The sequence below is a fragment of the Gorilla gorilla genome, chromosome 5, assembly GCF_029281585.2.
Source record: "Gorilla gorilla gorilla isolate KB3781 chromosome 5, NHGRI_mGorGor1-v2.1_pri, whole genome shotgun sequence".
NCBI lineage: Eukaryota > Metazoa > Chordata > Mammalia > Primates > Hominidae > Gorilla > Gorilla gorilla.
In genome coordinates this window covers 44,685,575-44,709,571 of record NC_073229.2, presented here as the reverse complement: position 1 = coordinate 44,709,571, position 23,997 = coordinate 44,685,575, and the positions used below count along the sequence as shown (strand labels likewise).

Sequence of the window (23,997 nt, the reverse complement as noted above, 5' to 3'; positions counted from 1 at the left end):
GCTAATCTGTCTCTGTGTCACTCTAGGTCTCTGTTAGTGTTTTTAAATATTCTGTTACTATTATTATATGTGATTCAAGTTGTGTCTAATAGCATGAGTTTGTTCCTATGGCCCCAGGATGGGTTGCATTAAAGCTGTTTAGTGGAGAATGTGTAGAAGAGGAAGAGAACACCACAGTGTATAAGTATACAATTAAGTGGAGCCATCTTGGCTCACTGCAACCTCCACCTCCCAGGTTCAAGCGATTCTCCTGCCTCAGCCTCCTGAGTAGCTGGGATTACAGGCACCTGCTACCATGCCTGGCTAATTTTTGTATTTTTAGTCGAGACGCGGTTTCACCATGTTGGCCAGGCTGGTCTCAAACTCCAGCTTGTGATCTCAAGTGAGCCGCCTGCCTTGGCCTCCCAAAGTGCTGGGATTACAGACATGAGCCACCACACCCAGCCTACAATTAGTTTTGATTGGTATATGTTATAGTCAGTGTAGGCTGCTATAACCAAGAGCCATAGACTGCGTGGTTTATAAACCATAGGAATTTATTTATCTCTGTTCTGGAGGCCAAAAGTTTGAGATCAGGGTGCCAGTGTGGTCAGGTTCTGGTGAGGGCCCTCTTCCAGGTTGCAGACTTCTCATTGTATTCTCACCTGGCAGAAAGAAGGCAAGAGAGCCCTCTGGAGTCTCTTTTACAAAGGCACTAATCCCATTCAAGAGGACTCCACCCTCATGGTCTAATTACCTCCCAAAGGCCCCACCTCCTAATACCATGATATTGGAGGTTAGGATTTCAATGTGCGAATTTGGGGGGGGACACAAACATGCAATCCATACAGCATATTTTCTGTTTGAAGAAAAACTTCTAGAGTTCTCATTTTATCAGAAGATACCACATTGGGAACAAATTATTATTCAGTGATATCATGTGCTAGAAAAAGAGATCTACATATTTCTGTATATATTTGACAGAAGCAGATCAACTCTATCCAACTGAGTGGGGTAGTTTGAGAACTATCATCCAAAAGAAGGTAAACCTGGGCAAATGTCCTATTAGCTGGGTATATGAGGAAGCATCACATATCAGAGTTGAGAGAAGCAAATAATCACTTTTCTCTATAGTCTATGTAGAAGGGTAGACCTGGAAATAGTCTTTGAAGAAGTATACATTAGTCAAAGCTAAAGGTGCATGGTAGGTTACATAAAGATCCTAAGAAATGTGTTGGAGATAGAAATTCATATGACATGGGTGAGCAAGACTGTAACTTCACTCTAAGGAGCAGTAAGGTAAGTAGAGGGCATGGAGGGTCTTGAATGTCAGCAAAGGAGTTGGGTATTGATCCAAAAGAGAGTAAAATTGTCATTTGATATATTTTCTCTCTATATATGTTTATATATTAATATATATCATAGTGTATCAGAGTTTCTCAAATTTGAAGCTATTGACATCTTGGGCTGGAAAATTATTTGTTGTGGGGAGCTGTCCTTTGCATTGGAGGATGTTTGATAGCATCCCTGGCCTTTATCCACTGGATACCAGTAGCATCTCCTCTCCAGTTGTGACAACAAGAATGTCTCTACACATTGTCAAATGTCTCCTAATGGGGCAAAATCACCGTGGGTTGAGGACCACTGCTTAGATCCTTCATGAAAGAGGCATGCTGGTTGAGCAGGGAAGCCTCAGTCATAACTTAGACTGAGTTTTCCTAGTGGTCTATGGTCTTGTACACATATGTGTATCCTGCATCACCTGATGTGAGGCTAACTCTTCCTAATACGATGTTTCTAACTGCAGGCCTGCTTCTCCTTATGTCAGCATCCACACAATGGACCAATATCAGGCTTTCTATAACAGATATAAGAAATGAGTTGAATTGTAATGTATTAATAAAATAAAAATTAAAAAATAATATCACACGTAGTAGCGCAAAAACCAAAAGATATCTGAAATATACCTAGTAAAATGTTGGCCATATTTCTATGTAGAAAAATAGTATGATGCTATTGAGATAAACTAGAGAAAATCTAAATAATTGAAAGGTAATATATACATTGTAAGATTTCATTATTTTATTATTTTGATATTATTACTATTTTTGAGCTAGAATCTCACTCTGTCACCCAGGCTGGAGTGCAGTGGTGTGGTCTCAGCTCACTGCAACCTCCGCCTCCCAAATTCAAGTGATTCTCGTGCCTCAACCTCCCAAGTAGCTGGGATTACAGGCATGTGCCACCATGCCCAGCTCATTTTCATATTTTTACTAGAGACGGAGTTTCACCATGTTGGCCAGGCTGGTCTCGAACTCCTGACCTCAAGTGATCCGTCCACCTCTTCCTCCCAAAGTGCTGAGATTACAGATGTGCGCCACCGTGCGTGGCCAGATCTCATAATTTTAAAGATACCTATTATAATCAAACTGATCTACAGATTCAGGAAATATTATCCAAAATCACAGCAGCTTACTTTTTTTTGGCAGAAATTTACAAAATAATTCCAAAATGTATATGTAAGTACAGAGAGGCAATACAGAACAAGCAAATCTTGAAGGGGAAGAATAGGTCAAGTTTTCTGTTACCACATTTCAAGACTTATAAAGCTATAGTAAATAAGAGTGTGGGAGATTATAAAGTTAGATAAATAGGAGGAAGAGAGTGGAGAAATGAAAAGGACCACATATATGGGCATCTGGTGATAGAAAAAGTAAGTCTGCAGGGCAATGAGGGAAAAGATGGTTTTTTTCAACAAGTGGTGATTGGCCTTTTTCTTTTTCTTTTTCTTTTTTTTTTGAGACAGAGTTTTGCTCTGTCGCCCAGGCTGGAGCAGAGTGGCACAATCTCAGCTCACTGCAACCTCTGCCCCCTGGGGTTCAAGCAGTTCTCGAGCCTCAGCCTCCTGAGTAGCTGGGACTACAGGTGTGTGCCACCATGCCGAGCTAATTTTTTGTATTTTTAGTAGAGATGGGCTTTCACCATGTTAGGCAGGCTGGTCTCGAACTCCTGACCTCAAGTGATCCACTTGCCTCGTCCTCCCAAAGTGCTGGGATTACAGGCATGAGCCACTGCGCCCCACCAAGTGCTTGGTCATTTTAATACCAAAATGAATATACTTATCTCTAGATAAATGAATTGAGAGAGAGAGAGAGAAAGATAGATAGATAGATATTCCAGGTGATTTTCCCTCCCACTATACATAAATATCAGTTCTAGGTGCATTTTAGATCTAAATGTAAAAGGTGGAACAAGATAGCTTCTAAATGTTAATAAAGGGAAATATCTTTAAGACTTCTAGGGAGCAGAAGATTTGTAAAACAAAACCCACAAAACACTAACACATATGTACATATATAATATATGACACAGATACACACATATAAATAAATTTGGATTCATTAAAACAAAAATCTTTTGTTCCTCAAGTTATTAAGAGATTCAGAGGTTCAAATGGCAAGTTACATTGTAGGGGAATTGTGTTTATAACACATGGAATCAACAAAGAGCTTGTCAAAATCTAGAAAGAACTACTACACAGCAGTAAGAAAGGAACAGAAAAACAAAAATCAAGTGATTTGAAGAGGCATTTCACAAAATGAAATATTGAATAGTAATAATAATATAAAAAGGACTTAACAGCATTACTAATCAGGTATTTACAGAATAAATAAGCAATTTTGGCCCATTAACACCCAGGAAAATAGTGAAATTAAAAAGCCTGACCATATTAAATTTTGGAAAGAAGTTGAAGCAACAGGAACTTAATGTATGCTGCAGGTGCACGATACTATCTCTGAAAATTTGGGGGGTATCTAATAAAATTATCTAATAAATTATGCATATCATAGGACTCAACATTTCATTTCTGTATGTATATCCAGTGCAAATGTGCACTGAGATATGTGGAAAAATCTCCAAAAATGTAGTTTATAATAGGCAAAACTTGAAAAAAAGGTCAATTGACAGTAGGATGGATAAATAAATTGTAGGGGTCCAAACCATGGAACAGTACAGCACAGTGAAAATGAACTATGAGTACATGGATCTATCTCACCAACATCATATTGAACAAAGCCAGACCCATGACATATCCATAATTTATGACTCAGCAATGTGAGCACATATGCATCAGAAGAAATGTACAAGAAGCGCCCTAGAAGTAAACAGAAACACAAATCTTCATTAACCTAAAATGTGTGGTAGGCAGCTTCTAAGAGAGCCCCCCACGATACCCAGCTCCTGTTAATCATGCTCTTGTGTAATTCCATCCCCTTGAATGGTGGGCTAGGCCTACTGAAACATTTTCAATGAACAGCATAAGCAAAAGTGATAGGATGTCACTTCCAAAATTAGGTTATAAAAGATTCTGACTTTTCTCTTGCTCGTACTCACTCTGGCTCTTCTGAATTGCTTGCTCTGATGAAACAAGTTGCTATGTTGTGAACAGTCCTGTGGAGACTTCAAATGGCAAGGAACTGAGAGTGGCCTCCAGACAATAGTTGGTGAGTACTTACATCCTCACTCTAACATGCTGTTAACAACCATGTGAGTGATCGTGAAAGCCAGTCCTTCACCAGTCTAGCCTCGAGATGACTGAAGCTCCTGCTGCCACCTTGATTGTAGCTTTGTGAGTGACCCTGAGCCCCAGAACCCAGCTAAGCCACTCCCAGAATCCTCACCCACAGAAATTAGAAGCCAATTTTTTTTCTTTCTTTTTTCTTTTTTTTTTTGAGACAGAGTCATGCTCTGTCATCAGGCTGGAGTGCAATGGTGCGACCTCGGCTCACTGCAACCTCCGCCTCCCGGGTTCAAGCGATTCTCCTTCCTCAGCCTCCCAAGTAGCTGGGACTACAGGAGCGCGTCATCACACCCAGCTAATTTTTGTATTTTTGGTAGACACGGGGTTTCACCACGTTGGCCAGGATGGTCTCGATCTCTTAACCTTGTGATCCGCCTCCCTTGGCCTCCCAAAGTGCTGGTATTACAATTGTGAGCCACCACGCCCAGCCGCCAACAAATGTTTTAAGCAACTACATTTCAGGGTAATTTTTTACACAGCAATGGAAAATGCATTCAAAGGATAAATATGTTACAGTATGTTTATGTTATGACATACTATATAAAAACAGAAAGGGATGAACTATCTACAAAAACAAGAATGAAATTTATAGAATATTATTAACGAAAAACATAGAAAAAATACTAGAGATGTGATTCTATTTATGTAACGTTCAGACATAGGTAAACAATGGTGTTTAAGAATAAAATAATTGGTGATAAAATAATTCTTAAAAATGCAAGGAAGTAATAAAAGTCAGGTTGGTTATCATATATATCACATTTAATGGATGATATACAATATATGATATATGATATATGATTTATAATACATCATATATACAGTATATGATATGATATATATAATATATATAGTATATATACTATATACAGTATATATACGATATATACTATATCATATACTATATATGATATATGCTATACTGTATAAATATACCGTATATTATATATCATATATTTATGTATAATATATCATATATAGTATATAATATAACATCATATATCATATTTATAATATAATATCATATATCATATATTTATATATCATATATATTTTATATATTATATTTTATTTATATTTTATATACATTATATTTATATATAATATAATATATGATTTATTATTATTATTTAATATATGATATATTATTATATAATATATGATACATTATTATATAATATATCATATATTATTAAATAATATATGATATATTATATATAATATAATATATAATAATATAATAATATAACATATGATATATATATTATATATATCATATATGATATATATAATATAATCATATGATATATATCATATGATATATATAATATAATCATATTATATATATCATATGATATATATAATATAATCATATTATATATATCATATGATATATATAATATAATCATATTATATATATCATATATTATATTATTATTATAAATATATTATATTTGTATATAATAAATACATTTGGGGAAGAGAGGAGACAGTGAGAGGGTTCCCTTATTAGATGCTTGCCATGTTCTACTTCTTGGCCTTTGTCACAATTCTGCAGGTGCTTGCTTTGTAATTACTTAAGTTGGCATGTATATTTTATATACTTTTCTGTACATAAAGTTAAGTTTGCATATATATTTTGTGTACTTTTCTGCATGGGTGATAATTTTCACAAAAAGGTTTAAAAATTTAAAAAGTGCTATTTTGTAGAATAGGAATTTTCAAAAATGGATAAAATGGAAGTTCTGAGATAGATACATGGATATTTTATAACTAATATAAATTTCGATGTATTTAAAAATTTTCTATGAATTAATTGTTTTAAAAATCTATTTGAAAAGTAAAAGGAAATATATTTGAGGTAAATAATTCTAAGGACTGATAGATTTATAGCAAGTAAATTCATAATTAAAGAACAGAATATGGAAAAGTTCTTGCCATTCTACTTGATATATCCAAAATATATATAAATATGTAACATATATGTGATTATATATAAAGTATATAAATAATTGTTGACCAGGCATGGTGGCTCATGCCTGCAATCCCAGCACTTTGGGAGGCCGAGGCGGAAGGATTGCGAGAGGTTAGGAGTTCAAACCAGCCTGGCCAACATGGTGAAACCCCGTCTCTACTAAAAATTAAAAAAATTAGCCGGGGGTGGTGTTGGGTGTCTGTAGTCCCAGCTACTCGGGAGACGGAAGCAGAAGAATCGCTTGAACCCGGGAGGCGGAGGTTGCAGTGAGCAGAGATCACGCCACTGTACTGCAGCCTAGGTGACAGAGGGAGACTCCATCTCAAATAAATAAATAAATAAAATAAATAATGTAATTCAGCCTGTCAAGTTGTTGATGACTGTTGTAAGACCTCGGGTCTTTTTTTTTTTTTTTTTTAACAAAGTGTCACTCTGTTGCCCAGGCTGGAGTGCAGTGGCTTGATCTTGGCTCATTGCAGCTTCCGCCTCCCGAGTTCAAGCGATTCTCCTGCTTCCGCCACCCGAGTAGCTGCGATTTTAGGCGTGCGCCACCATGCCCGGCTAATTTTTGCATTTTTAGCAGAAATGGGGTTTCACCATGTTGACCAGGCTGGTCTCGAACTCTTAACATGAAGTGAACGGCCCGCCTCAGCCTCCCAAAATGCTGGCATTACAGGCGTGAGCCGCCGCGCCTGGCGGTTCTTGTCTTCTTAGTTTTAAAGAATTTAAACCAGAGACACACAGCAAAAGAAGTGCAGCGTAGATTAATTTATTGCAAAGGAAAAAGAATATTTTGTAAGTTAGGTGCAGAATAGACAGCACACCCTGAGAGAGAGAGAATTCAGGGAGGGCTGCTCCTAAGGATGAAGCAGCAAAGATTGGCGCCAGGGAAGCTCCCTTTATGGGAGTCTTACATGACTATTTAGAAGGAGGTGAGAAACGTTACTGGTAATCATCTTCTGGGTGGTCCTCCGAGTGCACATGCGCAGTAGCTGTACATGCTTGTTCATACATGGTATGTCTCATTGGCATCTTAAATCTCCAGCCAGAGGTGTGTTTTTTACTATTGTAATGAGCAAAGGCTCAGTCTAAGGACAGGTAAAGTCAAAATGCGCATGCTGTCTCTAGGGGAAATTTCCTCTTGATAGCTGTTCATTTGAATGAGCTCAATTTCAGTGTGAATGCTGAGGCTTATTGTGTTGACTGTATGGTCACCACGGTTGTTGTGTCCCAAGACCATGGTCACCTCCTTGAATACCTATCCTGCGTCAAAGTGTCAGTGGGGTAACTGGGTCCCTCTTGCACTGTTGATTGCAAAGAGAAACAACATAACTGAAATAGAAATCACTAATTACCAAGAGTAACCAGAAGACGTTCAAAGCCTTTGACCGATTTTTGCAATAATCCTTTGACTCATTAATTTTCGTAAAACACATTTCGAAAACAGAAGAATTGCTAAAGTATGTCAACTCCTGTGACTATAATGCAGCTATTAAGATTATCATGAAGAAGACTTGAAAATAACTTACCTCCAAATTTCATAACTTGTTTTGTTTGTTTTTTGAGAGAGTCTCTTTCTCTTACCCAGGCTGGAGAGCAGTGGCGCCATCTCGGCTCACTGCAACCTCCGCCTCCTGGGTTCAAGCGATTCTCGCGCCTCAGCCTCCCGAGTCGCTGGGATTACAGGCGCCCACCACGCCCTGCTAATTTTTTGTATTTTTTAGTAGAGACGGGGTTTCGCCGAATTGGCCAGCCTGGTCTTGAACTCCTGACCTCAGGTAATCCACCCGCCTCGGCCTCCCAGAGTTCTGGGATTACAGGCTTGAGCCACTGCGCCCGGCTTGCTTGCTTTTTTTTTTTTTTTTTTTTTTTAACAAAACAAAACAAAACAAAAATCTTGTGGCCATGTCGTCAGTGCTACACGTTTCTTCAATGTTGGTCCCTCGATTTGTCTTGAGAATCTAAGTAATTGAATTTCTGTGTTGGTGTATTTGTCGTGCTGGTTTGTTTTTGTTTTTTTCTGCTTATCTTTTTGATGAATTTATTTTAATGTTCACAGTAGTAATGATTTCTAAAAGAAGCGGCTGGGGTAACCACACCTCAAGTTTTTCCCCCTTTTTGGCAGCTTCATCTCTCTCTTTCTAGCCCCACCGTCACCTTCCTCTCCTCTCTATTGCCCTCTCCCCTTTCTCAGGCTCGAAGGCGTTTTTGCAGTCATCAGGTAGAAAGCCCACCAGAAGAATATTCATTAAACTGATCACGCGCACAATATTGACAATCAATACCCAATCAACCATAAAGTTAAAAAACCCAGCAACACCATCGTTATACTGATGGTACAGAATTACGAGAGCTCCTTTTTCCTCTCCAACGCCAGGGACCTGAATTCCAGGGGAATTGAAAGGGAAGTTGACTGGACTTGGGTGTTGTTTCCTCCTCTTCGTATTAAAAGTCCTCCTCCGACGAGGATGGGATTCGAACCCACGCGTGCAGAGCACAATGGATTAGCAGTCCATCGCCTTAACCACTCGGCCACCTCGTCTTGATACCCCAAGTTTCCCGAGTATTTTATTTCAGAGTTTGTAATAGGAACCCACAGGCGGCCTTACAAGACTTAGGAAACGGTTTGAAGACGTTTGGGAGACGTGGAGATGGCTCGTTTTCACATGAATGATCAAGAACTGAGTGGAAACGCTTCGAGGGGGAATAAACGGGCTTAGCTTTCGTGGGACTCACACAAATGTTCGAGACATGATAGAAACGTAATTGCCGGACCGGTCTCTCCCTTTCTTCCGCTTCCTGGTCCCGAGGCAGGAGGCGCCTGAGCAGGCTGCGGGCGTGACCGGGCCGACGGGGCGCATGGGGTTTGCCGTCGACCTGGGGCGTCAGGTGAGCCTGGTCAGCCCTTCTGTCGGCTCACCGCGTCTCGCTGCGTCGGATAGCGCACCTGGGAGCCAGCAGAAGACGGAGGTTCCCAAAACCGTTCACACCGGAGTCGGTTTCTCTTCAGAAGCCCACGCAAATCAATCACAGGCTAAACAACAGGGAACATAGGGGAAATCCTGCAGGAATGGACCCCTGCTGTATTTTCACACTCTCAATGTCAGGATATTTTACGTTAGATTGCACTAACATCTTGAGTGAATACCACCTTTGCTAGTTTCTGTGAATTCACAAAGAATCATCCGTTTTTTTTTTCTTGGAAGAGCCCTTATATTGTAGTGTTTGCTGCATTGACCTGCCTGAAATCTTCAACCTCAACTCAACCCACTTCCTTTCCCGTTGTTTTCCATGCTCAGTCCCATTTGGGTTTTTGCCTCAAGACAGATCTAGTTTTCCTCTTCCAACAAGTGATTTTCCCTCATGGAATGCTCTTTCCCTTTCTCACTTTAGCCTGGCTGAATTATTTATCCATACTTTGGTTCTTAGTTTAAAGCTTTTTAAAATTATTATTAACAAAATTTTAAATCAAAGTTAACCATACATGTTTTAAAAGCTCAATTACTTCAAAAAATATGTGTATGCGAAACAGTGGTCTCTCCTATCTTATTCCTCTTAGTAGAGGCAAACATTTTCAGCCATTTGGCATTTTGTGTTGTTTTTACCTGCATGTCATCATGCTATGGCAAAAATGGCTAGTTGTTCAATCATTATTTTTGTTTTTTCCAAGAAATGGAAAATTAGCTGAGCTCATAGCCACCCATGAAAAGATTACAGTGACTTCCTTTGACAGTCAGCGTCATCACTTGACCAATTTCTAAGTAAAGGCATAAGAGAGAAAATGTATGTAAAACTTCCAGGTTATGTCCATAAGAGAAGGAAATAACCTCTATTTATCTCTTCCTCATGTATCTGCTTTTGAGAATGAAGGCTTCTTGGAATAGTGATTGGACCCAACACACTGTAGGAAGGAGGGAGCCATGACATAGAAGACTGGAACCAACACCATGAAGCCAAAGCATCACCCTGGCATTGATTACACCCTCAGACAGTCACAGGAGAGATCAGTAATGCTTCTTTTAAGCTATGGTTCTTTTGGGTCTTTGTTACAGAGACAAAATTGTACTCTAATACATATGCTACATATTAATTTTAAGCTTAGTATTTTCCATTGATTTCCCATTACACAAATAGAAGATTCACTTCTCTTCCTCACCGTAAACACCTCCACAGACACTCTTCTGATCAATTTTTCCCTCAAATATAGTTATATCAGAATTTTTATTGAATAAGTAATCACCCTTTATATAATTATGTTTGGCAGTATTATTTACCTATCTTTCCTATTTTGTTTCCTGAACATTATTTTTAGAAAAAAATATCACAAATAACCATAAAAACCTTGCCAAAACAATAAACTGAGTGATTTCTAAACTTGATATGGGGTTTTCATCGTGATGTCTTCCTTCACCATTGTACTATACATTTTATTTCCCTGCCACTGGTGCTGTATGCCCAATTTCTCATGTATTTTCTATCTTACTATACCTTCACATTTTGGTGGAGTACATTGTAAAGCAGCTTCCTGAGAAAGAGTTTATTGTAGATGATACTTTTTTTTTTTTTTTTTTTTTTTTAATTTAAGACGGAGTCTTGCTCTGTCGCTCAGGCTGGAGCGCGATCTTGGCTCACTGCAAGCCCCGGCTCCCGGGTTCACGCCATTGTCCTGCCTCAGCCTCCCGAGTAGCTGGGACTACAGGCGCCTGCCACCATGCCCGGCTAATTTTTTTTGTATTTTTAGTAGAGACGGGGTTTCACCGTGGTCGATGAGACTTTTCAATACTTCTCCAGCAACTTGATTGAATGTTTGTCTGGGAAATATTTTTCAGGCTTTTGAAATTTATTTCAGGATTTTGAGAGAGTTCTCTATTTTCTTCTAGCTTCCATTATTCATTTTGAGAAGTACAAAGTCATTCTAATTATGGAGTCTACATTTGCAGTTAGCTTTTATTTATCTATTTCAGGATAATTTCCTTGTCCTCAATGTTCTGCAATGTCTGAAAGATATGCTTTAGTGTGTTTCTGTTTCCATTCCTTGTTTTGGGAACTCTATTACATCATTAAATCCTGTATTTCGGTTAGGGATATTAGCTTGTTTTTCGTTGTTGCTAGTTTTCTGATTTCTGTGTTCTCTGCCTTTTTTTTTTTTTTTTTTTTTTTTGAGACAGAGTCTTGTTCTCTTGCCCAGGCTGGAGTGGAGTGGAGCAATCTCAGCTCACTGCAACCTCTGCCTCTTGGGTTCAGGTGATTCTCTGCCTCAGCTTCCCAAGTAGCTGGGACTACAGGTGTGTGCCACCACACTCGGCTAATTTTCTTTTCTTTTCTTTCGTTCTTTTTTCTTTTTCTTTCTTTCTCTCTCTTTCTCTCCCTCCCTCTCCTCCCTCCCTCCCTCCCTCCCTTCCTTCCTTCCCTTCCTTTACTTGGATTTTAAATCTCCAGTATGTTTCCTCTACCTTTTGTTTTGTTTTTACTGCTCTTTCCTGGTTACATTCTTTTTACTTTTAAAAAATTAATAGACATTTTTAGGCAGTTTTTTATTTACAGAAAAATTGAAGAGAAAGTACAAAGAGTTCCCATATATCTCCTCTCCTTCCTATAGCTTTCCTTATTATTAAATCTTATACGATTGTGGTCCATTTGTTACAACTGATGAACCAATATTGATACACTAATATTAACTAAAATTTGTAGTTTACTTTAGGTTCACTTTCATTGTTGTAACTCTTATGGATTATGTTGTAACTCTTTCCTCTTTGATAAATGTATAATGACATGTGTCCATCATTACTGTATCATGTATAATAGTATCTCCACGCTAAACATTCCCTGTGCTTCGCCTCTTCATCCTTCCCTCCCTCCCTCCCTCTTAGCAATGACTGCTCTTTTTTGCTGTTTACATATTTTTACCTTTTTCACTACGTTATATAGTTGGAATCATATATACAGTATGTGGCCTTTTCAGATTGGCTTCTTTCACTTAGCAGTATGCTTTTAAGATTCCTCCATGTCTTTTCCTGTCTTGATAGCTACTTTCTTTTTATCATGAATTAATAGTCCATCCATTGTGCCATAGTTTGCATTAAATATATCCATTCACCTATTGAAGTACATCTTGACTGTTTATGTTTTAGCAAATCCAAATAAAGCTGCTATAAACATTGATGTGCAGGTTTTTGTGTGGATATGGTTTTTCAACTCATTTGAGTATATATCAAGAATCACAATTGCTGGAGTTTCCCCTTATATTTTTACTCCACATTTTGGAGATGCCCTTCAGGTTTTATGTCAATTGTTCTATTAAGTTTTTTCTTTCTACTCTCATAATTTTAATTTCAAGAGACTTCTATAGAGTTATCCTTTTGTACAGCATTCTTTCTCTCCCTTTCTTAAAATAGCTTTTAAAAAATCACTGTTTCTCAGATTGGACACAAACTTCAGTGTCTAATGATGCCTAGTGATCTTTGATTGCTGGTCCATAGTTATAATTAAGCCCTAAAAATAACTGGAAACTAAGACCATGAGTCCAATTTATTGACTCTGGAAACCATTTTAGAATGGACTGCCTGTGTCATTTACTATCAGACTCTTACATGTCAAAATGTCCAACTTATCCCTCTTAGGATAGTAAAATTCCTTGTTGAGAAGGGTCATTCAATCTCTTCTGCCTAGATGACATCAAACTGACTTTCTGCATTCAGAGAAAATTCTTAATGAACAGAGGTCAGAGGAAGTTCCTTTTGAATTTCAAACTTAATAAGTAACACTATTCCAAGTTATAAAATTAAATTACAAATAAATTATACACATTAATTTACAAATAAATTATACACTTATATTTTATTTATAAAAAGAGACAATATATTACACCCCACCTATGAATAAGGATGTGCATCTTCATACTCAGTGGCCCTTAAAGTTGGTCAGAAAAAGGAAAGGTAAAAAGATCCACACTTTCAGAATACCAAGATGAGCAGAGCGAGTTGAGCCTCTGTGAGGTCCATGAAGCTAGAACGAAATTGGGGTCGGGGAGTGGGTGTCCACTTTCAGTCCTGGCCACAAAAGCAAACAAAACAGTTATTCTGAGGAAATATTTTAATTTAGACAGCATGAGCAAAATAACTGGATTGATATCTTCCTCTCCATTTTTTCCCTGTTTCGAATTCCAGTGTTAATCAATTCTCCTGAGTGTTTTCAACAAAGTACCCGCAAATTTCCAGAGCATGGGATGAGAAAAACTTTGAAATTCCAGCCTTAATGACTGCTCCTCATGGTCTCTCTCTCCAGTTAGACGAACCTGGGCTAGCAATATTCCCAAGAGTCAATAGTCAGCCCTGGTGCTATATACTTCCATGGGAATTCCATACTTTCTCAAAACGCGTCATCATGGTAAATAATTAATTACTTGTAATATTAAGTTCTGTAGAAATAAAACCATATTTTTCCATCACTGCCTCCACAGCTTTCAGCACTGAAGGGTGACATGTCATACTCATTGGCTATGCATCCGTTGAAGAAATAAAGGAATGAACTCTGACCGGGGAAAGCAGGAGAGGCAGGAGTGTGACACCCTAACAGTCGACTGCAGTGGGAGCAGTGGCACCAGCAGCACTTGGGGAGACTTTTACTTTCCAGTGTGGCGGGAGTAGTAAACACTAGGAGTCAGAGAGTGATCACCGAAGCTGGAGTTAAAAGTGTAAATTAAAATCCTCCTTCCTATAAGAGGAAGATAACCGGTTGACTGCAACTCACGTTTCCCCTCCAGCACTCGGTTAAACACGCACACGCACGCGCGCACGAGCTGCCCACGGCCTTCCTTTCGGGGTTTGAGAAGAGACGGACAGAGGTGGGAGAGCGCAGCTGCAGCCGCATCAACATTCTGGTGTCTGCCCTTAGAAGAGGTCCGGGATTCAGTACTCGCCTGCTTAGACAATTCTACTGTTGATGTGGTGAAAGTACATATTTTTGGGTATGACTATTTGGGGAAATACTTTAAAAATCCTTAAAGCTTACTGGGCGAAAATGAAGTGGGCTCGTCCGGGATTTGAACCCGGGACCTCTCGCACCCGAAGCGAGAATCATACCCCTAGACCAACGAGCCACTTAGAAATGATTCTTGCTTATATTTACTGTAGGATTTATTCCCAAATTATTTATTTTTATGCCTCAAAGAATTTGTTACCAAATAATATTTATCACTCCATCAATCATTTACATAAATGAAAGGGTTGGAAAGGCTATTTCTGTGGATGGTCTCCTGGTAGCTTAAATTACCATACTATGGTAAAACTTGTAACCTGTAGAAACATTTCTCCTTTATTCTACTTTGCTATACTACTCTAAGTAATTTAACTCATTTTTTCCATTTTTAGCTTTCAATTAAAATATTTTAGAAAAATTTGAGTTTTCAAGTTTCCTTATCTCACTTCTACCCTTTTTGAAAGTTGGATATTACTGTTACTGAGGGACTTCTAGATGATTTGCTCTAACAAGGAATATTTTCGCTACCAGAAGTTTTTCAGAAAGAATATTCCTAATCTTAGCAAAATTCTACTTATAAGAGATTTCTTAAGGTCAACTTTTCAGGAGTACCAAGATGTATTTGGTTAGTTTACTAACTTCTTCCTACATACAGATTTAAGAAAGTTACAAAAACTTTTGGTTAAATGCAAAGAAAGTTTTTACAACAGATCATTAGCTGATACATCTAAGCCACATTTTACATTCATGTTAAAATTTATGTTTTGAATTAATACATATTTTCAATTTCATTTTGCTGTCCCGAATTTGATACCTTCAAAAATTTAAAAGATAGTTCTCATTCAGTTCATTCTTTCAATTATCCAATAACTATTATAGAGTACCTGTTTATTTACTAAAAATGAAACTCTCTTGCAAGGACAAATCAAAATAAGGATTATCTTGAATATGTGTGAAGAGAAATCAATATTTTCTGAAAGGGAGAGTAGATTTAAACTAGTACTTAATTTGAATTTTGACATGGATTTACTGAGCGGATCAAAATAATTATGAGGCTACTAGGCATTCCTCTAACTCCTGCCCACCTTACTAATGTTAGAATAGTGAGATTCTTATTGCAATCCGACTGCTTTCTTTGTACTATGAAAACCTAAAAAATCTTGACTAACTCCTCTGAAACACACACCTAGGAGTAGTAATCATTCCTAACTGCCCTAAAACTTAGAAGTGATTATGGTTCAGACTCAACATTCCACTTCCATGAAAATATGTTTTTCTCCTCAAGAAATAGCATCTCATGTTCATGCGTAGATGGAGCTGGGACATAGGACTATATTGAGATGTTAAATCAAAGGTTAAATATTTCAGTGTGGAAAATAATTATTTATCCTGAACCCAACAATTTCCCAGAGAACCTGTTCTTTGACACACAACTTAGAGCACTTCTGTTCATCTTGAAATCAACTGAATAGATTAGTTTACTAATTTCTGAACTCAACACAATGGTAATGGGATCACATACTTTATATACAGACCCACACTCTCAACCCCAAACCCTCGTTCTCTCTTCATTTTTGTAGTATAATATACATTTCCCTTCCCAAATCCAACTTTTCTAAGGATAATAAATAGTTCATTTACTTTTATACCAGTGGGAACTCAGACTCCAGAGAAAGGTCATTATTTAAAGATTACTAAACCTCAGCATCATTACACACATCAGGGGACCCACGTAGGACTTATAGTCCAGTCATTTTACAGAGATGTTTATTGTCCTTGTCTAGGCCATGTAGATCATGCATAATAACATGCTTAGTTACATTAGAAAATATGAATATATTCATAAACTCAAATTTCTTGGAAAATAGAAAATGTGGCTTAAAGATATAGTTACAGAAGACAACTTAGAACAGTGGATATAAAATTTCCCAACAAATGACAAGATTCATTCACCAAATTTCTATATACGTATACACACATACACACATACACATAAACCCACACACATATATACATATATCAAATTACCCAGCAATTTCTCTGTTGGATATATACTCAAAGAAAATAAAATCAGCACCTGGTAGAGGTATCTGCATTTCCATGTTCCTCAGTAGATGAATGGAGAAAGAAATTGTCGGATGTATGTGTGTGTGTGTGCACGCAGAAGCGTGTGCATAAAAATGTGTATATATAATATATATATTATACATCTGGGTGCGGTGGCTCATGCCTGTAATCCCAGCACTTTGGGAGGCCGAGGTGGGCGGATCACTTGAGGTCAGGAATTCAAGACTAGCCTGACCAATATGGCAAAACCCCGTCTCTACTAAAAACTCCATCTCTCACAAAAATTAGCCAGGCATGGTAGCGCATGCCTGTAAATCCAGCTACTCAGTAGGCTGAGGCAGGAGAATTGCTTGAACTCTAGGGGCGGAGGTCACAGTGAGCCAAGATCGCACCACTGCACTCCAGCCTGGACAACAGAGTAAGATTCCGTCTCAAAAAAAAAAAATTTAAAAAATTATAATATATATTATAGTGTGTGTGTGCGTGTGTGTGTGTGTGTGTGTGTATATATATATATATATAAATGTGGTATAATGTGATATGAATATATATAATGAAATACTATCCAGCCTTAAAAAAGGAGGTACTGCTGTTTGCAACAACATGGATGAAACTGGAGGACATTATGCTAAGCTAAATAAGCCAGGCATAGAAAACAAAATACTACATGATCTTACTTATATATGCAATCTAAAAAACAAAAACAAACAAAAATCTCAAATACACAGAAACAGAGTAGAGAGATAATTATCCGGAGTGGAAGAGTAGAGGAGGAAATGAAGAGATATAGGCCAAAGGGTACAAAGCTGTAGATATCTGATATGAATAAGTATACAGATCTAATGTACAACATGAGGACAATAGTGATAATATTGTAGTATATGCTGGAAATTCGCTAAGAGTGGATTTTGGATAATTTTAACATACAGACACAAAGGATAACTGTGAGATAATGAATATGTTAATTTGCTTGACTATAGTAACCATTTCACTATGTATATCAAAAATTATTTTATACATCTTAAACAGATGCAATACAAAGTTTAATTAAAAATAGACATTTATATCGGTATAAGATCTCCTGAAACAGAGTTGCATCCCAAATCGTTATGACTGTGTCTGTTTTATGACTCTGAAGTCTCTATATTCCACTAAAACCAAATACTGAATCCCTCAAAGATATGACACTTTAAAAAATCTCCTCTTGGAAGCCCATCTTTTTAGTCAAGCAGTGTAAACTGCCTCCCAAATCTTTATAGTTTGGGAGGTTCTCTACTTGCTGAAGTTCTCATAAGGTTTCTCTTCAGGTGACATTTCTATTCACCTGAATTTTTATTCAGTTGAGAGAGGACTAAGGAAATGGGCCAGTCCAGGATCTTTATTGTAAGTCTGGCCACAGGCCTCCAACCAATTGACTGACAGTTGGAAGTTGAACAATGTTGCTCAATAGAGAAATTATATTGATAAAGATGGTCATGATGATGATTGTGGTGAGATGATGGTGATGATGGTCACGGTGGTGGGGTGATGATGATGATGATGACAATATGAAAGACAAAAGTAAAGTAAAATGCACACTTTGCAGGAATGTGGCTCACATAATTGTGTTGATTCTTCCAGCTGGATCACCAACACTTGTGTGCCTGTCATGAAGTTTTCATGAGCTAATGAAGTGCTAGAAAATGGAATCATTATGAACATAAATAACAAAGTGATTGGTAACACAGAATTAAAGCACATGTAATTGCAATGTACAAGAGGCAGATTTTTTTTTCTTTTTTTTGAGACAGAGTCTCACTCTTTTTGCCCAGGCTGGAGTGCACTAGTGCGATCTGGGCTCAATGCAACCTCCACCTCCCAGGTTCAAGCGATTCTCCTGCCTCAGCCTCCTGAGTAGCTGGGATTACAGGCATCCGCCACTACATCCTGCTAATGTTTTTGTATTTATAGTAGAGACAGGGGTTCACCATGTTTGGCCAGGCTGGTCTCGAACTCCCGACCTCAGGTCATCCACCCGCCTTGGCCTCCCAAAGTGCTGGGATTACAGGTGTGAGCCACCGCGCCCGGCCCACAAGAGGCAGATTTTAAAGGAAATCATTCTTTTAGGACACTCTCTCTTCAGTGTAGCCTATACAAAATGTCAAGCAACATAGCAAATGTTTGCTAATTGAGTACACAATTATAAGAAACAAAAGTCTTTTGTTTTCTCACACTTAGTATCTACTATGTACTATTTTAAAGGCACCTACCTTTTTACTTCTCACAATAGCCTTAAAACAGATAATGCTGTTATTCTGTATTCCATTTCAGAGATAAAGACACTGAACCACCAACAGATACAGCACACTGACCAACCAAGGCAGAGCTACAATTAAAAAACCAAGAAGACAACAAGTGGAATTTGCTTTTCTATCCCTTCCTCAAAATCTCCATCAGCTTTTCCGAGGCATTATAAATAAAACTAAAATCTAAGTTAACCAGTGTGATTGATAGGCAGACACAGCTTCAAAGTAAGTTCTCTGGACTCCTCCAATAATATTTTGCCAACTCAAATCTCTCATTTTTGAGGGGAGTGTGTGTGTATGTGTGCGTGTCTTGAAATATTATCATGAAGATATGATAATCAAGGTCAGAAATTCATGCCCTTTGACACATGTATCATGATATAAAAAAATGACAAGTTACACTTTGGCCACTGGATTGACAGGACTTTATTACACCCCATATGTGGCTGGGATAGGGCTGAAGAAAGTTCTTTTTATGAAAGCTGCTATTTTGCTAATTATGAGATCCTCTGAACTTTGCCTCAACAGTGGTATGGAAGTGGGAATGATAGACTCAGGGAGGGTGGTGGGATCACCAAGGTCTTTGGCATGGTTTCAGACCACTGAATGTTGAGCTTATTCAAGGATCACAAGGTCATAACAAGATCTTGCATTTCATCCACATAGCAACATGCACCAAAACTCTTTTGTTCAACAAATCTGGAATGTATATTTTAATAGTATAAAATTGGTAATATGTATATTAAAGGCTGATGTTTTGTGTGTGATCAGAGGATGTCAAAAATCATCTTCAAAAGAACATAAAAGGACTCAGGTAGCAGATCAAAATCCTCTTATCTTTTAGTTAAAAGATACTTTACAGTTTGCATAGCTTGGTCAAGAGTACATCTGCATTTTAAACTGAGAATTTTGTGTTCAAGTCCCTGAGTTAGTGAAAGCAGGCACCCAAATTAGAGGCTTGAAATGCTTCCATCACTGAATGAATCATGAATTCTTTGAGACTGGTAGTAACTACAACCGGAGAAAACTCTGAGGCAGGCAGTGGTTTCCTTTCATCCTCTCTCTCACTCTGTATTTCTTGTATTTTCTTTTCTTTCTTTCTTTTTTTTTTTTTTGAGATGAAGTCTCTCTCTGTCACCCAGGCTGGAGTGGAGTGGCGCGATCTCAGCTCACTGCAGCCTCCACCTCCCAGGTTCAAGCGATTCTCCTGCCTCAGCCTCCCAAGTAGCTGGGATTACAGGCACCCGCCACTATGCCTGACTAATTTTTGTATTTTTAGTAGAGACGGCATTTCACCATGTTGGCCAGATGGTCTTGATCTCCTGACCTCGTGATCTGCCTGCCTTGGCCTCCCAAAGTACTGGGATTACAGGCGTGGGCTACCGCGCCCGACCTTTTCTTGATTTTTTATTTTGCTTATCCTTCAAGAAATAAATGTAGTTTTCCTTTATCTCCAGTATACTGTGTTGTATCTTCTAGAAGAGTGTGATAGAAATTGAGAAGTAAAAAGGGAAGAATCCCACCTACCAAATGCACTTTAAGGATATCTTCAGGACTTAAAATACTTGAAAAGAAGAATGGAGTCATACATTAATGAACCTGGCATCACAAACTTGTGTCCCCTACCTTACAAGTTCCAACCTCTTTATTTACATTAATTTCTGGTTTTCAGAGTTTCATATGCCTTTTGCTTTCTGCACTATTTCACCTTTCATGCATTATGATCTTCTTATGTATCCATTTTGAGCAAAAACGGGGAAAATGAATGGTGGTTGGTTATGATGGTTCAATCAGTTTAATCAGTTATTAAATGTTGATTATAGAAGCTGCCATGGACCAGTTAAATATTTCTTGCCAATCTTTCCAAAGCAGCTAATTGCTCCTACTTAAAATTTTCATTCACTTTCAATACAGTACACTTATTTCAATTTCTTGCCCAATACTATTTCCTCTCCTCTGGTTTCCTTTGCTTTCATTTCCTTGTGCTTGATGTAATGAGCACTATAATCAGGAATCATTTTTCTCACTTATTTATTACAGCTTGTTTAGTAATCAGATGTTCATTTACTTATACATTTATTCAAAAATTGTTAACTTTTACTTTAGTTTATTTGGTCAAGAAAACTAGACCAAATAAAAACAAGTAAGGAAGACCTCAGTAAGACTGAACATGTGTTCTTTTGAAATGTCTCTTAAGTCTCTTGTTGTCTATAAAGTTTTCACTTCATTTTTATTTTATCAAGTATTTTTCCAAATGGCTTGATGAGATCCCTTACTGCCAGAACTATACATTCTATCCAAATATGTATTTTGGTTCCAGTTTAAGAAAAATTGAAACCAAGTTATTCATTTAAATTAATGCAGAACCAGATTATTTTTTAACTCTGATAATAGAGAGACTAGACTGATAACATTGTGGGAGTGCCAAGGCACTAAAAAATGATGTCTAGAAACAAGTCATAAATTGCTATCTAACTTAATTTATTTATATATTGAAGAGAGATACATTTACATGTTTAACAAATCAGAAAACAGAGAAATATATAAAATAAAATCTGATTTACTATGCCTCCATTTACTTAGTTTCTCTTCAATCAGGAATAATTCTTATAGTTTTTTTTTATTCTTGCAGGAGTTCATGATGTAGATAATTCCAAATTAATTATATTGTTATATTGCTTTTTTAATGCTACAGCTTTCACATTGCATTTGTTTTAATTGAAAAAAAAACCTTTGCATATCATTCCGTGTCAATATATTTTGAACTCATCCACTTCTTCATAAGTAGCATAAAATCCCTTTGTACGAATGGATACATATCAATATCTTTAAATAGCCAAAAATAATTCCTTTTGCTAGATATTTTGTTGTATTTTTAAAATAATGTATCATAATGTGTATTTTTCCTACTCCAATTCTTAAATGCGCAAGTATATCTGAAGGATTAGGCCCTAGACATGGAATTCCTGAGTCAAAAGGTGACTGCACCAGTAATTTTGATAGATTTTACCAGATTGTTCTACTGTTTTTTACTCCTGGAAGCCTGGCGGTGAAAGAGCCATCATAAATACACAGAATTTCAGCTACTTTTTGAAGGGTGGAAGGATAGAGAATAAGATCGCTGAGTCTCTCTAGGATTTCTGTGATCTCTTGCATTAGATTGGAGCTGCTGGTCACCAGGTTTGTTGTATGAGAATTTATCCTTATATGTTTAAGCAATTCTTCTTATTTTAAAAAATACACAGCACAGCAAAACTAGCAAGTTTATTTCAAACTTGCTTACTGAAGAGATCAATAAAACAGACATTTTCTGAAGTCTTACTGAACTTGCCAACATTCAGCCACACATCTATCTCTGTGAATCAGCACAAAAGGGCTGAGAGTTGCATAACCAAGGGTTAAACATTCTTGAATATTTGATATTATGAAATTATTCTCTAAGGATAAAGTTAAATATAAAGAAATAATACAATCTGTCCAATAAAAGAAAACAAAACAGATCATCAGAAGGAGAACACTTTGAGCAGCTCTTATCTCAGGGGGAGTTTTGTACAGAAATTCGGAGTTCTGAATGTGAAGAACATGCTTGTGATTCTGGTGGAGAAGAAATACTATGTAGCTGCTGGCCCAGCCCATTAGACCCTGAAACAGGGCATCTTGCAAGACTATCGGTGTGAGAAAAATCCGTCTTATTACCGATCTCCCTGCTAGAAAAGAACAGTAGTTATCCTTTTCACTAATTTGTGATCTGTTCATGTTGCTATTTGTGATGGAATGAAGTAAGTTCATGGTTATCAAGGAACTGAATGTCCAAAAAAAAGAGAAACAAGGGAAGGACTTGTCATGCAGACCTCAGCTTGAGCCTCCCCCTCATGGAGGCTCTGGGACTGATGGTGATGGCCTGGACCACAGTGAGGAGACTGCTGGTGCAGATGGAAAGGCCTCGAGCCACCCTCTCCAGATAAGCAACAATTTTACAGCCTGTATCATCTAGGAAGTTTTTCAAACCAAAAGCTGCTATTGTCTTGGGCATTCCTTTGGAAAATAGAAGTATGATATTTGTAAAAGCTAAGTGGATAAGAATAAAGTGTAAAGACTTCTTCTCAGTCCCCCAAAAGAAAATGCACATATAGTTTACCAAAACCAAAACATTCCCCACAATGCCAAGTCCAGTTAGAAACAGGAATATTGTTCCCTTGATAATATTCAAAGCCATTTCTAACTTCATGGGCAGAAAATATTTAGATCAAGGAAACACTGTATGAAGAAAGTACCAGTTATGATGATATATATGTATCTGCAAAAAAATCATATCATAGCACATTTCTAGTGGATAAAGGAAATCATAATATATGTAACAGAGCAGATTTTTGTCCAAAGAACTGTAGTCCTTTCCCTGTGATACTCTTTGATGAACATACCATGTGACCTTAAATGTCATCTTGGAAGAGGATACAAAAATCTAAATTTGGGAAACAGATTTTGTTTTCCTGATCTCCATAGCTGCAAGACCAACTTGCTTGTTCAAATTCTGATATATCCCACATATTTTAAGTCTCAGCACATGCTGAATTGAACTAAAACAATTCCCCCAACCTGAATGTCTCCATTTTCTACTTAATTCTTAATATTCCCATCAGCCAATTTCAAAAACCTGGTGCTCACCCTTAACCCCTCTACCTCTTCCACATTCAACAGACAGACACTCATAAAATCATGTTGTTTCAACATCTTTTACATTTCTCAAGTTTAACAATGTTTTATCTTCTGTGATACTTCTTTTATTCATTATGCCTATATGTCTATCATTTTGATTAGTATAACAATTTCTGGTTTATCTCTTCTTATTTTCATATCTTTGATTTATATTCCTTAATATTTCAGAGTTGTCTTTCAAGACCCCGAACTGAATCTGTAATTTCAGTACTTACAAGTTTTCAGTGGGTTTTCCAAGTACTCTATATAAAGTCAAACTGCATAGCATTTCACTGTAGGACCTCAAATGTTAATGGTTAATCAGCCAAAGACCTTCAGGAACAAGCCTGTTGCTGAAAAACAATGAGATACATGGACTGGATGTAGCCAGAGAAGGTGCTCTAGAGGAACCATAGAATGTCACTCTACAAGGGCAT

General features: G+C 37.4%; 2 non-coding genes across 2 annotated transcripts; both read right to left on the bottom strand.

The window, feature by feature from the left end:
- Positions 1–8,996: 8,996 nt before the first annotated feature.
- Positions 8,997–9,078, bottom strand: TRNAS-GCU (transfer RNA serine (anticodon GCU)). The gene has a single exon. It is a non-coding gene; the product is annotated as a tRNA-Ser (tRNA).
- A 5,484-nt stretch (positions 9,079–14,562) lies between these two features.
- On the bottom strand, positions 14,563–14,634 carry TRNAP-CGG (transfer RNA proline (anticodon CGG)). Its single transcript has one exon. It is a non-coding gene; the product is annotated as a tRNA-Pro (tRNA).
- Positions 14,635–23,997: the final 9,363 nt, after the last annotated feature.